We start from the raw sequence: 12569 nt of genomic DNA, 5'->3' as shown, positions 1-12569 counted from the left end.
ATTTCATGTTCATGCTCTCTAGGGGGCTAGGAAACCTATGGGATTTTTTGAGAACGATCTTCAAGTAACTGCAATTACCCCAGGCACAGGACAGGTAGTATGTGGAACTCATTGCCATTCTCTCCCATAGGGCCCAACAAAACCCCAGTCCCATTACAGGTGCCCCCTGGGTTTGGATGGATTGGTTAATTGATCAATTGATTGATGAGGGAGGGTGGCAGTGTACCCATGATCATTCCTCCGGTGTCCCCATATTTTAAAATAACATGGCTGGTAGAGGCTGACACGGAGAAGGACGATGAACACTAAATAGTGGAGAGAAGTGGAAGGGGAGTACTGAGTCATGAGTACTGAGGAAGGCAACATCACACACAGAAATGCATGCGGATAGTGACTGCCTTCTTGTAAGGACAAGATGACACAGGAGTTCATTCATGGTCACAGTTATGAAATTTGAAGGCGGGAAAAAATATGTTGCAGATCACAGAGACCCATTCCCTCATTGCAGAGGTGAAGACAGAGTCATCCCCAGGTCGGCCTTTATCCTGCCAGGAGCAGTGGGTCCAAGTTCTCACCCCAACCCTGACTGTCCCCGTCCTTTCCCAAGGCTTCCTCCTCCCCACTCCTACAATTATCCATGCACAGGATTACATGCAGGGAGCAAAACTGTGCATGCAGTTTATTTCCTCTTTCATCTCTTTTCACTTTGTTTTTGCTATCTATAAGCTCCTCTTTGTAGCTCTTCCCCCATTCCCTCTTTATAATTCTCATCCTGTAGTATGTGGTCTCATACAGGCACTTAAGGTCCTTGGATCAGTGTCTATAAAACCTCCTGCAGCCTACCTCATTCACATTCTTAGTGTTGCTCTGGCCCCTTACGCTGGGTCTGTACCACGGACTCCTGCTGAGCAGCCCTGAATGGCCCCAGCCAGGAGCTGGGCTGGGAGTCGGAAGGGTCCCTGCTGGAGGGGCCCCGGGAATTCTGGATCTGCTCTCAGCATCCTCCACTTAATGGTTACCTGCCCTGGGTGGCTCTGGTTATGCCTGATTCTTGTCTTCCTTTCAGCTGTGAACAAATTTTTTTGTAATGGACTCAAAAGAAGGAAAAGACAAAGCAAATTGGGGCAAAGAAGAACAGGAAGAGGAAATGTGAGTGCAGGGCACTTGGGATGAAAATGGTAAAGCAAACGAGTGCACATGTTCTCCGTTGCTTCCGTAACTTCCTTGTTGGCACCGCAGGAAAACCAACCAAACACTGGGGTGACCGCTAATGCATGCGGCCACAAAAGCGGAGACAGGGTGGTGGTAATAGTACATACAGGCAACATAACTACCTTCCAAGGACGCTGCCACACTCTTTCTGAGCTAATTATGTGTAATCGTTGTGCCTAGACTATACATGGAGTAGATGATTTTATTCATGTAACCTAATAAGTTAGATATTATTCTTAACTCCTTCTATAGGAGGCTGCCAGGGTCCTGGAGATGCTCTGTGTGTCAAATTGGTGTTGGCAACAGATGCATTTATATTACAGGAAACCATAAAGCTAGACATTTAAGATTCGCGGGCTTTACAATATGTAAAGTAAACATCAATTAAAAAACAAATGTAAAACTATTTTTTCCTACAAAACAAACTCAGGCACAGATCGTTTCCTCTGATTTCTACAAAGTGTTTTAGAAGTGATGCCACTCTCCGACATCCTCTTCCAGAGAACATATGCAGAGGGAACACACCTACACTGCTTTCATCAGATCAGGAGAATTTGGATGCCACCTAGCAATAGACATCACAGTAAAGGGAAATCACAGGTTAACTCTTCTGAACGTAGATGTCAAGATCCAAAACCAAACATCAACGCTCTATAAATCCACAGAGTTTTTATAAAGGATTGAAACTGGGATTTCATGGAGTGATTTCCATTGGTTGATGTGAACAGGATTACTGGGTGTTTGGGTGCTGCCTGGGACAGTGGTGAGAAGGGACAATGCCATTGGGTTGGTGGAATGAACATTTGGTGGCAGAGGGAAGAAACTCTCTCCCTGCAACTGCAAGGTCTAGAGAAGGGTGAGGAGTCTACAGAGACTTCAGAGTTTGGGGAGCGGGAAGTGCACACTCAGAGTGTAGGCTCTGCCTGCTCAGGCTATTGCTCAGATCAGTGGTCAGAAGAGAGTGGAGGACATGTCAGCTTCATCTATTAAACTAGCAAAGCACCAGTCCATCAGGTCACTTTCCTCATTAGCTAGTGGTTCATCCAGGGTTGGTTCTTGAAGGCCAAGCTGATTCATTAGAGAGGAATTATATGTGCAAGTTGGCTTGGAAAATCCTGGGCTCTGGGCCACATAGGAGTCAAGCAGCCCACTGGTCACACCGTCGGTCTGCCTTGAGGCAGCTGATGTGTGATGACGTGGGAGGAGGAGGGATTTTCCCCCGACCTGTTAAGGGACTTCCTTTCAGGAAAATATCATAGCTTTTGGGTCAGAGATTGAAACGTTTGGGTGGAGGCATGTGCCCTTCTCTTGGCTCCAGCACCTTCTATGTCCTGACAGCAACTTTGGGGCAGGAAAATTTGGGGAATGGAGGGAGGGTAGCCCTTGGTTCAGAAGTCCAGCACATGATCTGGAGGACTCAGGGGAGGCGGTAGGGGTTGTTCAGGGATCTCTGTCCCCAAGGAAACAACTACTTTCCTATCTCAGATCTGTCATCAGCCTTGTGACTCCAGGCGTCATTTAGAATCTCTACAATTTAGAGCCATGAATCACAAAACAGGGGTCACAGCACCTACCCTGCATAACCCATGAGGATGATGGGGGATGACAGGAAATGATGACAGATACTCTCCATGAGCTGTAAAGCATCATGCCCATGTGAGGGCTGAAATGTCACCTTGCACCCTCCCCTGCCCTGTATCTGTTCGAGTTTCCTCTCCGGAGGCAGCCACTCCTGTATTCCTTGCTTATTCTTGCAGACAGTTAATGCTGGAACACTTACACAGCACTTACGCAGCACCGGTCATTTTCTCCAGGTGCTGTCTGGACTGTCTTATATTAAGCTTCATAAGGGAATACTAGTAAATAGGCCTCATGCCGCAGAACAGGGAACCAGGGACAAAGGGGTTAAGTAACTTTCCCAGGTACATGTGTCTTCTAGCATGAGTTGATACCAGCCACCAGACACCAGCTCTCATGCTCCCTCTCTCTCTCTCCGTCCCTGTGCTGTGCTGCCTTTCTACATTGTCTCATCCTCATAAAATCACAGCCCCATCACAGATCATAATACCCCTCTTTGCTCATAGAACAGAAGTGCAGCATAGGAATGAATGAATGTGCTCCCAGGGTCTTCTCTCAGCTGCATATCAACAGTTCTATTTTCAGTATGTTTTCTAGGATTGTGGCTCAGGTTATAAAAAGAGAAAGATCATAAGGGATTCAAACACAGGATTCACAATATAACTATTTGTGTTTAAGAAGATCTGCTGGCTGTCCACTGTTCTGCTGGCTGTGCCCACAGTGGTTCAGCCACATTGAAATGGGCATCTGACCAAACAACATGGTAGGGCCACAAATATCACCCCCACTAACTACTCCATTGAAGATGGCATGGGAGTAAAATCAGTAATTAGATTCAAGAAGGACTGTGGTTTGTACAAAAGACACTGGATGTTGGAAAGGAAGGAGTGAGCAGGGAAGGTGCATACTCAAGGGCCAGTGTGGCTACTTCCTGCTCTCAGCCATGCCTTCCGTAGTGGCTGCTCTGAGGGTGGGTCAGATAGTCAGGGAGACACTGGAGGTGTGTAGATTTCATCCACTAAGCCACAAAAGTCCAGCCTGGCAGACCCCTCTCCTAGTTAATGAACTGCTCATCATCCAAGTTTGGTCAGTTGAAGACGAAGCTAGTTCTTTGGGCAACTGTCACGTGGGCAGTTGGTTTAGAATGTCCTGGGTTCTGAGCCAGTTGGGAGGCAAGCAGACTACTGGTCATTCAGGGTGATCACCTGACCACCAGGGAGTCTCACTGAAAGGCAGCAGATAGAATCAAGTGCTGGGGGCAAGTGAGGGGAGATGGAGACATACTCAGATCCCCCCACTCCATCAGGGGTTGTTCTTCATTTGGAGGAAAGACAATGTATTTTGAGTCAGGGATTGAAACACAGAGCCAGGAGTTGGGTCAGGATTTGAGCCATCCTCTTGGTGCAGGCACCTCCTTGACATACCAGGTGTCTGCCTGCAGAAACCTTGGGGCAAGAGGATATGAGCAAGGGAGTGAGGAAAGGGCTCAATTCAGGTGTCCAGGACCTGATCTCGTATTCAGGTGATCAGGGATCTCTATCTCCAGGGAACCGTCTGTATCCCCTGACTCAGAACCATCATTCAGTTGCAGTTGAGCTGCAACTCTGAGAAAGTCACTTAATCTCTAAATTTCAGTACCTGCACCATGAAATATGGATCTCAGCCCCTACTCCTCCCACCCTGTGAGCATCACAAGAAATGACTTTTCACTATTGGAAGTTGAATATTGAAGTCTCCAATTGTTATTGTTGAGGGGTCTGTTTCTCTTCATTTTTGTCAGTTTGTTTTATGTATTTTGGAGTTTTCTTGTAAAACGTTCATAATCTCGAAGGATGGGCCCTTTTGTCATTATAAAATGTCCTTTTTTTTTCTAGAAGAAAAATGTCATAAAAGTTTGTCTTATATTATCAAAGCCAGTCTCGTTCTCTTTTGGTTACTACTTGCTTAGCATTTATTTTCCTTTTATTTTCAACCTCTCTGTCTTAGACTTAAAGCGTGACTCCCTCATAGGCAGCAAATGGAGATTATAGGGTTTTTTTTAAATCCATTCTGCCAATATCTGCCTCTGAATTGGAGTATATAATCCATGAATATTTAATTACTAATCAGCTAGCATTGGTATCTGTTTTTTGTTTTGGTTTGGTTTTTTGGCTGTATATGTCATCTCTTTTCTAATAGTCCTCCATTACCGGTTTTTTATGTTATGTTCTAGCGTACCGAATACATTTCCATGGTGCTTCTTTTGCTATATATTCTGGGTTATGTTCTTAGTAGCTTCCCTCAGATTATAATTAACACCTTAAATTATAACATTCTAATTGGATTAATACCAGATTAATTTCCATGGCATATAGAAACTACCTTCATGTAGATTCAATGCACACCCTCCCCTTATTGCCATGGTCATACAAATTATATCTTTATACACTGTGTGCTCGTCAGCATGTTTATAATATTGACTTCAGGTGGTGCCTTTTAAATCAGGAGAAAATAATACATTGTTTACAATTATACACATCTTACATACTTTTATATTTTTTATTTAAATTCATTAGCCAACATATACATACTTATATATTTACACTTTCTTGTATATTAACCTATGCAACTCTTTATTTCTTCATGTAGATTTAAGTTACTCTGTTGTCTTTTCATTTCAGCTTGAAGGGCCCTTAGTATTTCTTTGTAGGCCTTGTGAAAGCAGTGGGTTCTCTCAGATGTTATCTGGGAATGTCTCAACGTCTCCTTTATTACTGAAAGACATCTGCTAGATGCAGAGCTCTTGGCTGACAGTTCCTGTCTTTTGGCACTTTTCATGTCATCCCACTGCCTTCTGGCCTCTGGTTTCTGATGAAAATTAGCCATAAAATTGAGGAGCCTTTGTAAATGATTAGTTGCTTTCATGATTTTCTCTTTGTCTTTGGCCTTGAACAATTTTATTATGAGGTGGGTTTATCCGGCTTGGACTTTTTTGAACTTCTTTAATATTTTTATTAATGTTTCTCATGAAATTTGGTGAGATTTTGGCTATTGTTACTTCACATATTTTCACTGTCCCTCTCTTTTATTTATTTTATCTTTTACTTATTTTATATTTCATTCCCTGTCTTTTATTTTTCTGGGGACTTTTCTTTGTGCATATGTTGGCATGCTTATTGTATTATACAGGTCCGCGAGGCTCTGCTATTTTTTTCTCCCATCCATATTTTTTAACTCACTGTTCATCAGACTGGATCTCTATTAATCTATCTTCAAATTTTTGTCTTTTTCCTGCTCAAATCTGTTGTTCAGCTTTGTTGTGGCTTTGTGTCTCCCCAAATTATACATTAAAGTTGTACCCCACAGTACCTGTGAAAGTATCCTTATTTGGAAATAAGGTCTTTGCAGATATAATCAAGATAAGGTTACACTGGATTAGAGTGTGCCCTGATTGAATGGCTGCTGTCCTTATAAGAGCAGGGAGGTTTGGACACACAGACACAGAGGGGAGAAAGCCACCATGTGATGACAGAGGCAGGGTTTAGAGTGATGCAGATGCAATCCAAGGAAAGCCATGAATTTCCAGAAACTACCAAAAGATAGCAAGGGGCAAGGAAAGATAGTTCTCTAGCTCTTTCAATAGGAAACAGAGCCTAAGTTATAGCTTGACTTCAGATTTCCAGCCTTCAGACGTGTGAAAGAGTAAATTTCTATTGTTTTAGCCCATGTAGAGTGTAGTAATTTCTTACAGCGGTCCTAGGAAGTGAATACAAGCCCCTTTAGTGACATTTTCAGTTGTTACTATACTTTTCAACTCCAGAATATCTGTTTCTCTTTTATAATTCACATCTTTTTTATTGTTATTCTCTACTTGGAGAGATATAAGTCTCATACTATGTTTTAGTTCTTTAAATATCATTTCCCTTAATTCTTTACATATACTTAAAAGAGCTGATACAAAGTATCTGTCTCGTAAGTCCAGTGTCTGGACTTTGCTTAGGGACAGTGTGTATTCATTGCTTTTTTCTCCTTGTATATCAGCTTATGTGTGGGGGACAGCCCAAGAGCACCTCCAACATCCGTCCCTCTAGAAAGACTAACTGAACTCAGTATATAGCCATCCTGATAGTTGTGATTTATTACAGTGAAAGCACACTAAGCAAAATAAGCAAAGGGAAAGGTGCATGGGAGGTTCAGAGAAAACCAGCCACAAGCTTTCAAGAGAACTGCTCCAGTGGCATCACAAAGGTACACTTCATTCCTCCAGCAATAAAGTGTGAAACATCTTCCAGGAAAGCTCATTAGAGACTTTGTACTCAGAGGTTTTTAGTGGGAACTGGTCATTTAGGCACCCTCTGCCTCGCACATACCTGAATTTCAGAGTTCTATCAGCAAAGATATGTGCTGCATAAACCACAGGGTTTGCACCAACAGTCTAGGCACAGCAAGCCACACTTACCAGAGAATGGTGGGGACCCTCTTGATTCCAAGTTCCCAGACTTCAGACAGGGTCAGTCTGACAAGCAGGCCTGTCATAGGAAAGCACACTTGGCCCTGGTATGCCAACTTTTTTCTGCACAGTCAGACTTCTGGTTTCCCTGCAGGTATCTTGTTACTGGGGAGGGGGACTGTAAATTGGTTATTTAAAATAATATCATATGACAACTCTAGAAATCGGATTCTCACTCTTCCCTAGGATTTGTTGGCTTTGCTATTTTTTGTCATTGCTTTCTCATTAGTGACTTTAATGAACTAATTCTCCAAAGTCTGTATTCTTTGTCACGTGTGACCACTGTAGTCCCTGCTCAGCTCTATGGCGGTCAGCTATTGGCCGGAGAGAGATCTCACGAACAGCCTAGAACTAAGTCATTCAGTCTTTGTCGAAGGGCTTCGTGAGCATGTTGAATCGTATCTTCAAAATTCAGCTGGTAGCTGAAAACCTTCATTGTTGCTTGTGCAGAACATCCAGGTCAGGCAGGGGGAGAGCTAAGGGCCTTCTAGGGTCTCTCCTGGGTATGCTTACAGTGTTCTAGATTCGTAAGAATAAGTCAGAACTTTTCAGATCCCCTCATGGAAATCTCATTTTTTGGTGGTCCTTGTAAGCTTTCTATTACTCTATTGTTTGCTCCAACTAATATCTATCACTTTAACCAACCAACCACAAGTTAAGCAACTGCCTATAATTTCTTTTTTGACAATTATGCTGGGAAAAGGCTTTTTGTTCTGGGCAAGCTCCAAGTGAGATTAAACACAAACAGTCAAACAAGTAGGGTCTTGCAGACATCCCTCAGACCCATTAGTGGTAATTCTCTAGAAATGAGGTTTTGAGGGAGCTCCGGACCCATTCTGTTCTCTCCAGTGGCTGCCGCATTGCTGTCTTTCACTGTGAACATGGGCTTTAGTTTTCTGAACTACTCTGGAGCCACAGGGCAGGGGATGGGACTAGGCCGTGTTAAAACAGCACAAAACTCATGGTTCTGACTGAGACTCACCTGTTTTTTTTCCTCCCTCTTCCACCAGTATCAACATTCCCTCTACTGCTGCAAGTTTGAGTTTATTTCCAGAGTTCTTAAGATGTTGGTGGCAATTTTTGCCAGTTTCCTCATTGATTTTTTTTTGAGGAGAGAATTTTTGGAGGTCTTTAAGCTGCCATTTGCACTAAAGTCACTCACCACATCATACTCATACTCAAGCCACAGTCCATGACTGATTATCCTCAGGTGTTTGCAGGAATCACAGTTCAACGTAAACTGTGTCTCAGAGAGACTCCTCATGCAGTTGTGTGCACACTGTTAGGTCACAGACATGAAACTCAACTTCAAAATAGAGTGTCACTTTAAAAGGAATTAAATTTTAAAAAAATAAAAGAATTTTCTTAAAATCGTATACTGAATAATATGACGTGGCACCTCTGGATAATAGTGACCAACCAGATCCTCAGGTTGAATTTAGGTCATTAAACAGGGCTTTGTTGTTATATTCTTCCTCCAACTTAAAAAAAACTAAAGCTTATCATATGCACAATTTTGTAATGGTAGAGTTTGGATATTTAATATATGTATGATTTCTTGAACTTGTAAATTTACTTAATTCATCTTCACAGTCATAGAGAAAGTTATTTGGGAATAAAATCAATTATCTTTGGTCATGTATATTTTACTTATCTTGATAAGGCTTGTACTATATAGAAAGAAAACATGAAGATATACAGAGATTCCAAGATATGGTGTAAAACTGCCTATCATTCTAAATCCACACTGTATCTTTAAAATATATGTACAGGCACCGGGGGGGCTCAGTCGTTAAGCGTCTGCCTTCGGCTCAGGTCATTATCCCAGGGGCCTGGGATCGAGCCCCGCATCGGGCTCCCTGCTTGGCGGGAGGCCTGCTTCTTCCTCTCCCACTCCTCCTGCTTGTGTTCCCTCTCTCGCTGTCTCTCTCTCTGTCAAATAAATAAAATCTTTAAAAAAAAATTAAAAAAATACATGTAAAATTGCTCCAAATTGCCCAAGGCCTCGCTAGAGCAGTCAAGAGGAAGTAGCTGATTTTCATCATCCTGTTTGCCTGGAGACCACTCCAGACACGTACATCACACTGACGTGTGTGCAGCAGACGGGTTGGGAAGGACTCGGCTTCTCGCTGGGCCTCATGTCACAGTGGAAGTCTGAGCCTCACGACAGCATTACTGTGGCTTTGAGTTGACCGCACTGAGCTGTGTCTAGGCAGCATGCGGTTTGCTTGGTTGGTTACGAGTTGTCTGTTGACTGCGAAACAGCTCCAGTCACATTGACCTCCCATCGCCTCGTCCTCAAACTTTCCTCATCGCCTCCTGATTCCATCCATACGATGTTCTTTCTGCAGGCATCACCTCCTCCTCCACTGCCCACTCCAGCCACTACCCAGGCTGCACCCCAAGTTACCCTGAATGCATTCCTCAGATAGGGGTTCAGTCAGCCCCTCTTCCAGAGAACCTCCCAAAATCTCCCTGACTAGAGCTGTGCCCAGGTCATCTTTTTCAGGGATCTCCTATTAGTTGAACTTTTTATTGTGTGGTTATTTTATGTATATCTTCCCAAGAATAATTAGGATCCATGGAGGGAGAGAATGTGAAGTTCTTACCAGTAATCCTGCACTTACCTCCTTGCACCTGGTGAACGGGACAGAGATTCTCCAGAGACAGTGCAGTGAGGACAACACGTTGCAGTGGGGAGGGTGCAGGATCTGAATCTGCATGGTCTGCACCATGCCTCGCTCTGCCATTCACACCACATGACACACAGCAGGATCAAAAAACATTTCTAGGAGACGTCTCCTCATGTCGAAAACAGGACTAACAGTCATTCCTCAAGGGGGCATTTGTGAGGAGAGAGAAAAGTTGTATTCATGTAAGATCTTGGGATGTATCTGTCATGCTACCCTTCACTAAATGTTGGTTGGTGGCCTACTGACAGCCTAGTCTCACATTACTGGGTCATGTCCTCTGAGCAAATCATGATCACTCAGAGAGGCATGCGCCTCTCTGCAGCTCTGAGATCCTTGTCTTGTCACAGCTGTCTCTCTCCATTGTCACAGTCAACCCCAGTCATCCTATGTTATGGGCATTATTTTCTCAGTTCTTTCTTTTGTGTCTGACATTTTGTCTTTTTCCCTGCCACTTTTTCTTAAAACATGGGTGGCTACAGCTGGATGTCTCTCCTGGAGTCTAGAGGATGTAGGATACATAGTAGCACTGCGGTGTCACTGCCCTCCCGGCCAGGTTGACCACGGTCTCTCAGGGTTTTTCCAAAGACCCACCCTCAGGGGTCTTCCACATGTCCTAAGCAGTCAATGCATTTGTTCATTTAGTCCAAACTTGTAAAATAAGTTTGGTCACCTCTGCATGCAGCCTACCTGCAAAGGAGTTAAGTGACTTGTCCAAATTGAGGCAAAAAAGCATGGTTAATCCTATAGTCACGGAAGACATGGGATGAGTCATCAAGACAATTTCCTAGAGAAAAGAACTCACACATGAATCCTTAGAGGTCACTTCTTACATCGATCTATTCAATGAACACATCATTCTAAATATACTCAGTTTTCCGTTGAATAGGACTTTTCACAACTAACTGAAGCAGCATGCATCACCAGAATACCAGAGGAAGCTAAGTGCGGGGGCTTCAGAGGGTCACAGTTTTGAGGACAGCATTCATCCTGTGCCAAAGTCCAATGACGCACTGCGAGCCCAGTGCGAGACACAGCACCTCTCTGTCCAGGAGACCCCGACACTGAGATTCCCGAGACGGTGTAGACTGTGCCCAGGGCCCTGAAATGGAAAGAGACACAGGGATGGTGAGTCTGAGGTCATATGATGTCTATAAGAAGGAAGTGGCAGGGCCTCCCCTGATCCACTGTCAACAAATCACCTGAGCAGAGAGTGAGAGGAGTGGGGAGGAAAGAGGACGAGGCTGTGATGGAAAGACCCTTCGAGTTCTGCTTCCCGCGGGGCCCAAAGTTGATTTTACCTACTGGCCCCACTCAAAGGGAGGACAGGGAAGTCATGCAGATCCTTCCCCTCCCCTTGATGGCCTCCCACAGCTGATGTACCCCAGGGGTTTGTGGCAAGGCAGGCCCACAACTCCTCCTGCTGTGTTAGGGCCAGATGTACATACAGAAGGGGACCTTGGAGAGAGAGTTGCATGCCCATCCACCTGTCCACTATCCCCTCCTCCCAGAGTGGGGTCTCTTCACTGCCCAGGAGCCTCCTCTTAAGACTGCAGCCTCTTCCACAGCCTTGTACTCAGTGACGTGACCTCCACAGCTTCTTCCTCCATTGTAGATCACTGTAGAGGGGGATCCAGAGGGAACCCAACCTCAGAGAGAACTTGTTCCAGATTCAGAACAGCAGAAGGGGCCCCTGGGTAGCGCAGTCGTTAAGCGTCTGCCTTCGGCTCAGGGCGTGATCCCGGCGTTCCGGGATCGAGTCCCACATTGGGCTCCTCTGCTGGGAGCCTGCTTCTTCCTCTCCCACTCCCCCTGCTTGTGTTCCCTCTCTCACTGCCTATCTCTCTGTCAAATAAATAAATAAAATCTTAAAAAAAAAAAAAAAAAAAAGAACAGCAGAAGGACCAAAGACCATGACAGATCAGCCAAGACCAACCCACTTTCCACTGTGGCAGTCAGGGGGATCCCCTTCACCTCATCCTGTGTTGCTCTCTCTCCATCATTCCTGATTGGGGGACAAAATAGGGAAGGCCTCAAGGAGAGGGAGAGAGCGCTAAGCACATCTTGTGGGTGCTCCACTCTGAGGAATGGGAGGGACCACCCAGCCCTCTTTGGCACACGCCAGTTAACCTCTGCCTGATACTGGACCCAAGGGTTGATTGGGTCTGTTGTTTGGGTGTACACATATGGTATCAGAAAATTGGAGGGAAGCAGAACTTTCAAGGGAAGAAGAGGGACTCTGCATTTTTTTCCCAGAGCAAAGCTGGTTCCAGTCACTAACATAATAATCCACACCAATACTTCCAGTGCAGGACTGAGTGATCTGACCAAAAGCTCCAGAAATTGTGGACAGCTGGGTCAGCAAACCATACCCAGGATCTTAGAAATGGGGGTGCATCAACCACACAGTATCAGAGAACCAGAGGAGAAAGGACGGCCCCCATTACACTACTCCAGAACTCAGCAGCAGCCACTTGCCCACAAAATGACAGCAATAACTCTGGACAGTGAGAAGGTACAGACAGCCAACAGGTTTTTATCTCACTTCCCTGTGGGCCTTGAGGACAATGTAGGCATCAAGCTGCTGTCCCACACTAAGC

The sequence above is a fragment of the Ursus arctos genome, unplaced genomic scaffold (assembly GCF_023065955.2).
Source record: "Ursus arctos isolate Adak ecotype North America unplaced genomic scaffold, UrsArc2.0 scaffold_16, whole genome shotgun sequence".
Lineage (NCBI taxonomy): Eukaryota > Metazoa > Chordata > Mammalia > Carnivora > Ursidae > Ursus > Ursus arctos.
Note: the sequence above shows the minus strand (reverse complement) of the source record.